This window comes from Euleptes europaea, chromosome 9, assembly GCF_029931775.1.
Source record: "Euleptes europaea isolate rEulEur1 chromosome 9, rEulEur1.hap1, whole genome shotgun sequence".
In the NCBI taxonomy this organism is placed as follows: Eukaryota; Metazoa; Chordata; class Lepidosauria; order Squamata; family Sphaerodactylidae; genus Euleptes; species Euleptes europaea.
The window spans coordinates 16535211-16548993 of record NC_079320.1 but is presented as its reverse complement, the minus strand read 5'-3'; positions in this window follow the sequence as shown (position 1 = coordinate 16548993).

Genomic DNA, 13783 nt, shown 5'->3' with positions numbered 1-13783 from the left:
TGAAAACAAGCAAACCTGGCTGCAGCTGGAAGCAGTCTGGCTTTTGCTGTCTCACTGCAGGAGCAAACTGGGACATTAAAGCACCTCTGAAGCAAGGTGGATCTCCTGGGCTTGGACCTAGGTGAGCCACAAGCACTGCAATCGTTGTCATGGACAGGGATCCAAGCCGAACGGATCCTGCGCACTGCCGGCACCACAAGGGACACTTGGCTCAGCTTGCACCTGGCCATCAGTGGTCCTCAGAGCAACAGCCCCCAGGGAACGTTCCCACTAAGTTAAAGGGCCACCATGCTCCAACTCACAGGGCTGTACAAAGGCGGTGGTGGTGGGAAGTGCCGTCAAGTCACAGCTGACTTATGGTGGCGACCCTGTAGGGTTTTCAAAGCAAGAGACATTCAGAGGTGGTTTGCCATTGCCTGCCTCCATGCGGGCTGAGAGAGTTCTGAGAGATCTGTGACTAGCCCAAGGTCACCCAGCAGGCTTCATGTAGAAGAGTGGGGAATCAAACCGGTTCTCTAGATTAGAGTATGCCTCTCTTAACCAATACACCATGCTGGCTCTCAACAATGACTGTAGAACTAGCCTAAGGCATACTGGAGGAAAATGTGGCAGGGACGATTAACTAGCACTATCCGGTGACTGGCAAATAAAAATCACAATAAAATGTTATTGTTGAGCTAGTACATGAAGAACATGTTCCTATTTACCAGAGACGGTCTTCATTTTCAGGTGCTTATTCCTCGAAAATCACTGTCTCTGCATTTGGAGGCCGATTTTGTGGTTGTTAGGAGATCTGTCTATCCGGATAGTAAAAGTTACTGAATATGATTGACTTGCAGCAGTGCTATAATAAGCACAACCAGATCCATTGTGAGATTAAACATGCTTTAATTTTTAAACAAGGGAACTGTTGTGCCTTCCTGCAATTTTAGCAGTTGCTCTGTGGTTAGAGCTGAACAAATATTCCCTATTTCGTTTCTGTTTATATTCATTTATAAGCCCCTAAATGGTTTGGTTCTCCACTTGGTTTGTGCCGTTCTACACACCCTATACACTTTTTATGTGCAATTCACAGGGTACTTAAATCACAGTGTATAACATTTATATGAATGATATGCACATAATGCTGATTTATTGATGCATAAATCACGTTGGAAAATGCACACATTTTATGGGAAGAATTCAGTGCAAGGGAACAAAAAGAGAGCTTACAAAAAGACAGAAACAAAGGTCAAAGTGGGGATCTGGAGATCAAAACAGTAGGGATGAGAAATCCAGATCCCTGTTAGTTGCAGCCTGACAGCAGTTGCGGAAATATAAGCCATTTTAGACAGCTTTCCGCAATGATGTGAAGAACGTTTGGAGTGAAATAGTCTTCAGTTCAACCCGTGCATATAGATTTTTGGTTTCCTTACGCATTCAGCATTTTTGTCTGAATCTTGCAAATAGTTTTTGTCTGTAAGTAGCGTATCATTAAGCACAGAAACATCTGTTGCTGAACTATGCTGACAGCAAAATACAAAGAGTTCTGATCACCTTACTTTTTTTGTTTTACAAACTGGCAAGACAGACTGTTCTTGGTGTTGGAGAGTGCCATTAAATTGCATTCTCTTGCCTTAAAAACCCCCAGAGGGGATAGAGTTGCCAGGTCCCTCTTTGCCACCATTGGGGGGCTTTTGGGACTGAGGAGGGCGGGGTTTGGGGAGGGGAGGGGCTTCGATGCCATAGAGTCCAATTGACAAAGCAGCCGTTTTCTCCAGGGGAATTGATCTCTGTCGGCTGGAGATCAGTTGTAATAGCAGATCTCCAGCTAGTACCTGGAGGTTGGCAACCCTAGCCTAAATTCATTAACAGTGCAGTAGGTTTACCAATTTCCACATGGGGCCTGGAGATCTCCTGGAATTACAATTGAACTCCAGATGGCAGAGCTCTGTAGAAAATGGCTACTCTGGAGAATTAAATCTGGGACATTATTCCCTGCTGAGATCCTTCCCCTCCCTAAACTCCCCCCCCCCCAGGCTGCTCCACCAAATCTCGAGGAATTTCTCAGCCTTACAGTGCAATCCTAAACTGAGTGAAACCTTCCTAAATCCACTGGAAGTCAAAGGGCTTAGAAGGGTGTAAGTGTGCTTAGGACCACACTGCTGAGCAGTCAAAGCATCTCTGCATCTTTCCATGACAATCTTCCAGACACTTTTGATTATGAGGCCGTGGACGGGGGATGAGTTCTTCCGGCAATTTGCTGCCTCTTGTTGCTTTCAGCATTTTGAAAGAAAAGCACAAACTCCTGATTCATCAAGCAGTTGTCCCATGATTCATCATTATCTTCAGGGTGCCGAGTTCCGCCAAGAGATGTGCTCTTGACGCTTTGAAATAACACCTTAATATGTTGTTCTCTTGAGTAGATGGCATTCAGCACAAGTAGTAAGAAAAAAGTAACCAAGGCTTCCCACTAGACGGATAGAGCAATCCTAAACAGAGTAACACCCTTCTAAGCCCATTGACTTCAGTGGGTTTTGAAGAGTGGGATTCTGTTTAGGATCGCACTGGTAAAAATATTGATTTTAAAGCCTCTTTGCCTGGCTTTAAAATGATTGCAAGAAGTGCACTTCCATAAAATATGGAACCTCTGAGAGACAGCCTGGGCACTTTCCCACATGCCAAATAATGCACTTTCAATCCACTTTAATGATTATTTGCAAGTGGATTTTGCCATTCACACAGTAAAATCCAGCTGCAAAGTACCTTGAAAGTGGATTGAAAGTGCATTTTTCGGCATGTGTGAAAGTGCCCTCAGAATCTCTGCTATGGCTGCTATCCTTGATTTATATGTCTGAGTAAGTGACATAACCCTGCCAGTACAACAGCCCTTTCCTCAGTGAAAACTCATGTAATTCCAGTCACAGTCATGTCAGTCCATAAAGATGTGAGGTTTGTTCATAGCTAGAAGGAAGTGAGCCTGGAAAGCAACAGTAAATATGGGTGCAGAATAAATTGGATCACATCCTCAATGGACTTAAATATGCATATGTGTGTGAGAGAGAGCGTGTGTCTGTGTGTGTGTTCAAAAAGATTGTTTCAAGTGGGTAGCCATATTGGGGGAGGAGGAGAAGAAGAAGAAGAAGGAGAAGGAGAAGGAGGAGGAGGAGGAGCAGTTGGTTTTTATATGCCAACTTGAGGAAGAATCAAACCGGCTTACAATCACCTTCCCTTTCCCTCCCCACAACAGACACCCTATGAGTTAGGTGGGGCCGAGAGTGACTAGCCTAAGGTCACCCAGCTGGCTTCATATGCAGGAGTGGGGAAACAAATCCAGTTCACCAGATTAGGCTCCGCCGCTCATGTGTAGGAGTGGGGAATCAAACCCGGTTCTCCAGATCAGACGCCACCGCTCCAAACCATTGCTCTTAACCACTACACCACGCTGGTTCTCCTACTCGAAGAAGAAGGAGGAGGAGGAGGAGGAGTTGGTTTTTATTGATTCATATGTCTGAGTAGGTGACATAACCCTGCCACTACAACAGCCTATCCTCAGTGAAAACTCATGTAATTCCAGTCACAGTCATGTCAGTCTATAAAGATGTGAGGTTTGTTCTGTTTGTTCATAGCTAGAAGGAAGTGAGCCTGGAAAGCAACAGTAAATATGGGTGCAGAATAAATTGGATCACATCCTCAATGGACTTAAATTTGCATGTGTATGTGTGTGTGTGTGTGAGAGAGAGAGAGAGAGTCTGTGTGTGTGTTCAAAAAGATTGTTTCAAGTGGGTAGCCATATTGGTGGAAGAAGAAGAAGAAGAAGAAGAAGAAGAAGAAGAAGAAGAAGAAGAAGAAGAAGAAGAAGAGTTAGTTTTTATATGCCGACTTTCTCTGTCACTGAAGGAAGACTCAAACCGGCTTACAATCATCTTCCCTTCCCCTCCCCACAACAGACACCCTGTGAGGTAAGTGGGGCTGAGAGAGCTCTAACAGACTAACCCAACGTCACCCAGCTGGCTTCATGTGTAGGAGTGGGAAATCAAACCCGGTTCTCCAGATCAGACTCCACCGCTCCAAACCACCGCTCTTAACCACTACACCATGCTGGCAAGAGCAAGATTTGAGTCCACTAGCACCTTAAAGACTGACAAAGGTTTTCCAGGGTATAAGCTTTTGAGAATCAAAGTTCCCTTCATCAACAGAGCTTTGACTCTCAAAAGTTTATACCCTGGAAAAACTCCGTTGGTCTTTAAAGTGCAAGTGGACTCAAATCTTCCTCTTCAAATTGGTTGTTTTTTTCTTCTCAATAGAATGATCACTTCGTTCTCCAGCCAATAGAGATCAGTTCACCTGGAGAAAATGGCTGCTTTGGCAATTGGACTCTAAGGCATTGAAGTCCCTCCCCTCCCCAAACCCTGCCCTCCTCAGGCCTCATCCTAAAAACTTCCCGTTGGGGGCGAAGAGGGACCTGGCAACCCTTCCCTTTACGCTATCAAGCTCAAGGCTTTACCCCTGATTTTAAAAAAAATGTGGAAGTATTCAGGTATATGGTCTTCCAGTTGCAGTGCAGTATTGTCCAATAAGAGGCATACAATTGTGCTTTAATTTAGTCCATCTCTATCTGCGCTGTTGAACCCCCAAGTCATGTGAGTGAAGGCAGCACGGTCCAGTTCTCACAATATGGCTGCCACGTGACAGGTTATCGAAATGGCCTTTGCGTACTGCTGGCCGCATCAATGCTTCGTATCAATGATCTGCCTGCGTGGTGGCATAAGCTGGAAGCATACTACATGGGGGGTCATGTGAGTGGCGCATAAAAAAAGGCTGTCGTATGGTCCTCTGATGTGACCTCTCCCCTATAGCCGAATCACAAGAATTGGCCCATGTTCTGCAGGAATCTCATTTCAGAAAAATAATGAGTGCGGTGTGAACATTGTTGAATGACCTAAATCTATCACGTATCTGTCTCAAGCTGTAATGCTCAGGATTAACTGAAAAGCCCCCATAAAACTGCATTCCTTTCCAAGTGAGCCACTTTAATGAAACTACATTTAACGATGAGATGTCAAATAGAAGGAAAACAACCCTTTCCCCGCTCCCAAATAAAATGCTTTCCAATTCCAGTAAAGCTCTGTATAGAGAAACGTTACGAGACCCAAAGCAAAATATGTGCTGGGTTTGGTTCAGGATTGTGATAAAATAATGACAGCAGCTTATTAGAGGATCTTCATGCTGGGTATTTTTAAACATCTTGCCATAAAGCCGGAGACAAACCCACGGCACAGGATATGCTTACTGTGGGTGAGTGTTGCCTTCTACTCTGCAGAAAATCAGAGCTCTCCTTTTTATTTAGGGGCCCACTCTCTGTTTGGCTGCTGTTCAAGGGTCAGCTGCTACATAGAGAGAGCAGAGAAGCAGACTGGATCAGTTACCCTGTTCCCACCCCCATTAGTTTCCTTCTTGGTAATCACCAAAGAGACAGTCTAGCCAGACCTCTTCAGATATAGAAGCTCCTCTTCGGCCCCCCCAATGAGTGTGCAGAAAGAATGGATATTTTCACGGACAGCGTGGTGTAGTGGTTAAGAGAGGTAGTTTGGAGCAGTGGACTCCGATCTAGAGAACCGGGTTTGATTCACCACTCCTCCATATGAGCGGCGGATGCTAATCTGATGAACCGGGTTGGTTTCCCCACTCCGACACATGAAGCCAGCTGGGTGACCTTGGGCTAGTCACAGCTCTCTTACAGCTCTCTCAGCCTCAGCTACCTCATAGGGTGTCTGTTATGGGGAAGGGAAGGGAAGGTGATTGAAAGCCGGTTTGATTCTTCCTTAAGTGGCAGAGAAAGTTGGCATATAAAAACCAACTCTCACCATTCATGCCTGCTCCTCTGGTGTGTGGACCAGATGGACTTCCTCAGGGTCAACCTGCTCCCCATTAACTTCCCTAGCCTGGACTATGACACTTAAGTCAGGTGGCACGTGAAACCCTGTGCCACCTGTCTTTCAGCTTCCTGGTGTGTTTGTGGGTGAACTAACTCATGCGCCAGCCTAGCGATTCCCTTCGAATTCGCTTCTCTGAGTATCACCTTCCGTTTAACCAGGAGAACACGAAAAGACAATGTCCTGCAATCAAACGGAATAAAGTTGTAGAAATAAACGCAGCCAGCAGCATTGATCTAGTTGTTTATTAGTGAAACTGGGTAATCAGATTTGAAAAGACACTATAAGGGAGATCAAGGAGTGGAAATGTGCCGTATTAGGTTGTTATGGTAACAGGGGGTACAGAGGAAAGCAGAATATATTTATAAGAGTTTTATAAGCTGTGCTTCCCTGAGTTTTAAGGAGAAAATAAATTGGGTAAACATTTCTAGTTTGATGAAGTTATCCAACAGGAAAAGGAGAATGAAGCTCAGCATGTACACAGTCCCTTGTGGACTCTCACCTGGGCCTCTGACAACTGGACTTATCTCCCATCATCCGTCTCCTGGGTTTGCACAACTCTATAGTCCTCTACTCTCGATAGGCCTTAAGGAGGGAGTGACCAGATGGCAGACTCAGCGGGACACCTGAGGATCTCTTTGCATGACGGAAAGGTGTGCTCCGACATCGTTGTACCCTTAACGCAATGCTCACCCAAGTCCAAATTTATTTAATTCATTTATACCCTGCCTTCTTCGACCACAGCTCCTCCTAACACTCTTGCTAATAGATTCCAGGATTTAGTGACTATTCCAGCTTTAGACTCAATAGAATTAAACTTGTTTTCATCCTTTTCCAACCTGGACCTACAAGAACAGGGCAATATGATAAAACATTTTCAATTCCTGCAACACAAATTAGAAGAACGGCATGAACTTACATTTAAAGAACAGCATAAAGCAGAAAAGTAAACCCCTGTAGAAATCTACTGCACTTCAATTGCCCATGTAACTCCTCAATGTGAGGTTCTTAGCGGCCCCAAGGTTAGTGAAATGGAACATGGTGACAATGACCTAGTACCCTTGAACCTGAGATTGTAGCCAGAAAACCCAATGGCTGCATTGTACAGAATTTAGATGCAATCTTGCCAGCAACCCAAAACTGACTCTCACCCACTTATATCCTGCCTTCCTCTCCAATGGGTAGGGTTGCCAGGTCCCTCTTCGCTACTGGCAGGAGGGTTTTGGGGTGGAGCTTGAGGAGGGTGGGGTTTGGGGAGGGGAGGGAAGGGAAGGGACTTCAATGCCATAAAGTCCAATGGCCAAAGCAGCCATTTTCTCCAGGGGAACTGATCTCTGTCGGCTGGAGATCAGTTGTAATAGAAGATCTCCAACTAGTACCTGGAGGTTGGCAACCCTACCAATGGGACCCAAAGCGGATTACATCATTCTCCTCTTTTCCATTTTATCCTCACAACAACCCTGTGAGGTAGGTTAGGTTGGAAGATTGCAGCTGGTCCAAGATCACCCAGTGAGCTTCCATGGCCTGAGTGGGGGTTTGAACCTTGGTCTTCCAGACACTAGTCTGACACTCTTAACCGCACAAGTTTTCCACATCAATAGCCAATCTATTCAACTTGTTCTACAGTATTTCATCCAAAATGAATGTGTTGTGTATTCAACATGTATTATCATTGTTATTTTTGCATGGAATTAGCTTCACACACGGAACAGCTGGTGCTTAATTGTCAAGGTGATTTGCCATTCTATTTCTAATTTAATTGCCCTTTAAACCATTAGGTCAGTATTTAAATAGTAGAACAGAAGCAATAAACAAATCAATCATGATAGTCTCTATGCTCCAGCACAGATGATTTCTGAAGTTAGGTGGAATTGTGTATATTAATGTATGATCCCTAGGGTTGCCAACCTCCAGGTATCTGCTATTACAGCTGATCTCCAGTCGATAGAGATCAGTGCCCCAGGAGAAAATGGCCGCTTTGAAAATTGGACTCTATGGCATTGAGGTCCCTCCCCTCCCCAAACCCCGCCCTCCTCAGGCTCCGCCCCAAAAACCTCCCACTGGTAGCGAAGAGGGACCTGGCAACCCTAATGATCCTTGTGTTTTCAATGTACAGCTTGTCCTCAAACTAGAGGTTCCGGGACAGTAACAGGAATCTAAACTAGCCAAAATAAATAGATTAGAAGCCGGCTGTTTTAAAACACAAAAACACTATCAATCTCTAGTTGCACCACAAGTAACTCTTATCAGCAACATTCACCCCAAAATAAATAAATGAAAGTAGATGTTTACTGAAAAACACAAGCCTGGAAGCCTGGGAACTTGGGTTATAACTTTTCTGCTGCAAAAGAAGGGGAGCAGCAGCAAGTGAAATGTGTGCATGTGGTTAGCAATTTGTGAGGAGGGGTAACAGGGAAGTATGAGTTGACTGTTTTTACCAATTTGCAAGGGGAAAAGAGACGGTGTTGTGTGTGTCTCCTGTGGTTAACAACTGGGGTGTGTGTATGGGAGGGGTGCAGTCACATAGAAAATGACGTGTGTTTGCGTGTGTGTGAGCTTGCATGCATGTATGTGTAATCCTCTTCAAACATGTCAAAGGGGGACTGACATGCATTTGAGCACGACTAGTTGCCCACATGTTCAGCAACAGAGATGCTGTGAATTTCACACCAAACATGTTTGACAGTCGAATTTACTGGGTTTGAATAGTTAAATTGTGGAACTCCCTGCCCCAGGATGTGGTGATGGCTGCCATTTTGGAAGGCTTTAAGAGGGGAGTGGACATGTTCATGGAGGATAGGGCTATCCATGGCTATTGGTCAACATGAATACTAGTCATGATGCATACCTATTCTCTCCAGGATCAGAGGAGCATGCCTATTATATTAGGTGCTGTGGAACACAGGCAGGATAATGCTGCTACAGTTGTCTTGTTTGTGGGCTTCCTAGAGGCACCTTGTTGGCCACTGTGTGAACAGACTGCTGGACTTGTTGGACCTTGGTCTGAGCCAGCATGGCTGTTCTTATGAATGCAGCCATCAGATGTGAGAATATCACCTAGTCTGTTCAGTACCTTGAACACCTGCCGACCATGATAGCTTCAGTTCCCCCCCTCCAAACCATGCGTATACCCAAAACTGCCAATCCGTACAGATGTCACTAAAGGCTGCTTAGGTGAATACTAAGGGGTGGGGTTTTTTAATGGCTGATTTATATGACCTGTGACTGACTTAACAATCTACGGCTGCATCCACATACTGATGCACCATATTTAGGGTTGCCAGGTCCCTCTTCACCACCAGTGGGAGGTTTTGGGGGTGGAGCCTGTAGAGGGTGGAGTATGGGGAGGACAGGGACTTCAATGCCATAGAGTCCAATTGCCAAAGTGGCTCTTTTCTCCACTGAACTGATGACAAAAGGCCTATACAGACCTGAAATCATCACTATGGATTTTCTTTCAATCAAACATGCAAAATATTTCTGGGGTCTCATGACAGTGTTAATGAAATGGCACCGATTTTTTGGGGCAATCATCTTGAGAACCTTGTAGTTGGGTCTGAGGTGCTGATCTTTAGTCTCCAAGGATTAATTTATGGCTTGAGAGTAGGGTTGCCAGCTTCAGATTGGGAAATTCTGGAGATTTTGGGGGTGGAGCCTGAGGAGAGTGGGGCTTGGGGAGGAGAAGGACTTCAATGGGCTATCATGCCATAGTGCCCACCTTCCAAAGTGGCCATTTTCTCCATTTGAACTGATCTCTGTTGCCTGGAGATCAGTTGTTATAGCGGGAGATCTCCAGCCACCACCTGGAGGTTGGCAACCCTACTTGAGAGGAATTCATTGATAATGCTGTGTACTTTGTGGGTGGCCATGGATTGAAGGTTAAGACCTGCTGGGTTCAAGTGCTGGATTAGGCTAGAGAGACCCAGGTTGAAATCTTGCTTGCCATGAATCTCCCTGAGTGACCTTAGGCCAGTCACATTCTCTCTCTCCTGAAGTTACCTCACAGTGTTGATCTGACAATAAAATGGAGGAGGGAAGTATCATGAACACAAGAGTACATGAATACATGAAGTTGCCTTATGCTGAATCAGACCATTGGTCCATCACAGAAACTGTTGTCTTCTCAGAGTGGCAGTGGCTCTCCAGGATCTCAGGTGGAAGTCTTTCACATCACCTATAACCTGATCCCGGATATGCCAAAGATTGAACCTGAGACCTTCTGCATGCCAAGCAGTTGCTCTGCCACAGAGCCATGGGCCCTCCCTGTATATGACACCATATTGAACACTCTGGCAGAGGCAGGCAATGGCAAACCCCCTCTGAACGTCTCCTGCCTTGAAAACCTTACGGGGTCTCCGCAGGTTGGCTGCGACTTGACAGCACTTACCACCACCACATGACACTCTGTGTGTGGTGGTCACTCACTTTCATGCACACCTTTCTAACCAGAAGGGTACCTTTTAAAAAAGCAACTCCTGAAATTCCCATCAAACTGAATTTTTGTGAGCTGTCCTACCTTTTCTGTATCCCAGGGAATTGTGACATACACAAAGGCCACAGTGTGACAAATATTAATTCAACGTTTCGGCATGCTAAGGGCTGACAGAAACATGGGATGTTTACAGGCCTTTTTCAGAGAAGGTGAAATATGAGAAACAAAAGCGAGAGTAGAGATCAGAGGTTAACTAAACAGTAGCAAGGATGGATAATGTAATGTGTGAAACCAAGGCAGGAAGCATGGAGAATGTCAAGTTTGTTCGGCTAAGGGAAATTGTTACAGAGGAATAAATGGGGGAAATGAGGATGGTTGCTTGAAGAACGTAGAAGAGCTTCAGGCGTAGAAAAGGCACCCAAGAAGCCAGTAAAAAGGTTAGACAGAATCATACGAAGCGAAACAACCCTTGGCAGCAAAGGAATAATCAGCTAAGGCAAAACGGCAGTCGATGCCGAGGGCAGCAGAGCAGACTCCAGTCCCATAAGCTCCGAATTGAATCACTTACTGTCCCAGCGGATCTGTAACTCTGAATTTATGACCTGCTCCTGTTATCTTCCTCCTCACCACATAGTGGTAGTGAAACCTAAGGTTTAATTTGTGTGCATATAAGGAACAGGAATAATGATGACGCTGTAAAGATTTTTTAAAAAGTTAGTAGTCCTGCCGGTAAATCCTAAAAACCAGAACACAGTATTTCACATCCCGATGAACCAGAAAGAGCTTCTCATTTTTCATGCCAGTTCCTGTGTAATAATACGAACATGGGGCATTAAAAGAACCAGCTTCAGTAACAAAGGAAGGTACCCCCATAACAATATAAAGTTATTTCCTACCAAAAGCATGAGAATACTGGTGAAATCCTATGCAGTTACACCAGTCTAAATACATTGGGTTTAGGCTGGAGTAGGTCTTCATAGAGTGGAACTATCAGATGGATTTACTTGAGTAAAAAGACAGGAATTTCAAGGAAAACCAAAGGTTTTGATAATGACATTTGATAACATTTAATTAGCAATGTTGAAACTCTTTCTTCTCTCTAACTTCTCTGAACTCCCAACAGGCCACAACTGAGCTAACCACAAATGCTAATGAGGACCCTAAGTGGCTTACATTCTCCTCTCCATTTTATTGTCACAACAATCCTGTGAGGTAGGTCAGGCTGGGACGGAATGACTGGCCTGATGTCACTCAGTGAGCTTCCATGGAAGAGTGGGGATTCAAACCAGGATCGCCCAGGTCCTAGTCTGACATTCTAACCACTATACCATTATATTGTCTTTGCAGAGTACCTTTCTTCCAGCCCGGGGCATTTGCACTGCCCCAGTGGTGGCACTGCAGTCTGAGAGGTGCAGCCCACAACCTCTGGCAAGAGATACAACTCTCAAGAGATACAACTCTCAAATCATACACTGCGGCTCACAGTCTGAGAACTGGAACCTCAGCACCCACTGCAACATAGCAAGGGATCCTCTCAGTCTGCACAATGTCCCTTTTTCGCCTCTAACAGTGTCATCATTCCAAGGTACCTCTTGGGTGGCTTGTACACTTGGATCACCGACTGCTTCCCCTGTACCCCTGAGTAATCATTTCCAGCCCCCTCAAATAGGGTTGCCAGATCCCTCTTCGTCACTGGCAGGAGGTTTTTGGGGCAGAGCCTGAGGGACTTCAATGCCATAGAGTCCAATTGCCAAAGTGGCCGTTTTCTCCAGGTGAACTGATCTCTATTGGCTGGAGATCAGTTGTAATAGCAGGAGATCTCCAGCTACCGGTAGTACCTGGAGGTTGTGCAAACAAGACTCTCTTATGCTGAAATTAACTAAGTTTTGGCAACGATCAGCACGAAGGCTCCAATGTGAAAGTAAAATTACTACAAGCAGTATTCCAACCAAAATTGTAATCTCCTTCAACCAAGGTACTTTGGACTGTTTCATACCCCATTTGGGGAAAATGATCAAGATTATCTCTTAATTTGTATAATATTGTTTTGATTCATTGTCTTGCTGTGATTAGTATTTGGAGGTTGGCAACCCTATCCTCACACCGGGAGATGAGGTAAAAGGACTTTTAGTTAGAAGCTGTGAGCTTCTGAGGCACTTTTCAGCCGCCATTTTCAAAACCAAGCTCTGAATGTTCAGCTGCAGTTTCCAAGTAGCTTCTCATTATCTGAATAGAGGAAAATCAATTGACAGGACAGAGAAGAGGCGGGTCTGGTCCTGGATCCCTAGCACAGGACTCATGAAGTCTGCCTCCAACATTTCCCTTTTGTTAAGCGAGGCAGTCGTGATGCTGACTCTGCAGGGCCTGGAAATGATAAAAGCGAATAACACAGAACAGTAGCCTAGTTGGGGTGATGGGGGGGTGAACCTCATGGCTGTCAGCAATCTGACTGCTGAGGATATGACGGGAAAGATGATCCAATGTCTATACATATTTCGCAATAAAGGGTGAAAGCGGGAGTGACTTGATTTACATCAGCAAGCAGAAACCTGTCAATTCAAAGTGGTAATTTAAAGATCACTGGTTGCTCTGACTTAAGGGTGTTTAGGGTTGCCAGGTCCATCTTTGCCACCGGCAGGAGGTTTTGTGGGCGGAGCCTGATGAGGGCGGAGTTTGGGGAGGGGAGGGACTTCCATGCCATACAGTCCAATGGCCAAAGCGGTCATTTTCTCCAGGTGAACTGATTTCTATCGGCTGGAGATCAGTTGTAATAGCAGGAGATCTCCAGCTACTATCTGGAGGTTGGCAACTCTAAGAGTGTTACAAGTTCATGTAACAACCTACACTGATGATAAGATGAAGAAGAAGATGAAGGTGAAGAAGAAGATGAAGAAGAAGATGAAGATGAAGAAGAAGAAGAAGAGTTGGTTTTTATATCCCATTTTTTCTCTAAATCAAACCGGTTTACAATCTCCTTCCCTTCCCCTCCCCTCAACAGATACCTTGTGAGGTAGGTGGGGCTGAGAGAGTTCAGAGAGAACTGCGACTAGCCCAAGATCACCCAGCAGGCTGCATGTGGAGGAGTAGGGAAACAAAGCCAGTTCTCCAGATTAGAGTCCGCCGCTCATGTGGAGGAGTGGGGAATCAAACTTTCAGTCATGAACTGAAATAAGAGCATGAACGGAGAGAACCTGGATCAAAACATAAAGCAGGGGAATTCTCTTGTTAGTGGCCGCAAAGGAGGGGTTGGGAAGGAAAGGTTTTTTAAAACAGGCAACCCTCCCCCTCCCTTGGTTCTTGGCAAAGCTTGGAACAAGATGGAAATCTCAAAGGGTGAGGTGGAGTGAGTTGGCCGGGTAGGGTTACCAGTTCCAGGTTGGAAAATACCTGGAGATTTTGGGGTTGAAGCCTGAGGGGGGCAGGGTTTGGGGAGGGG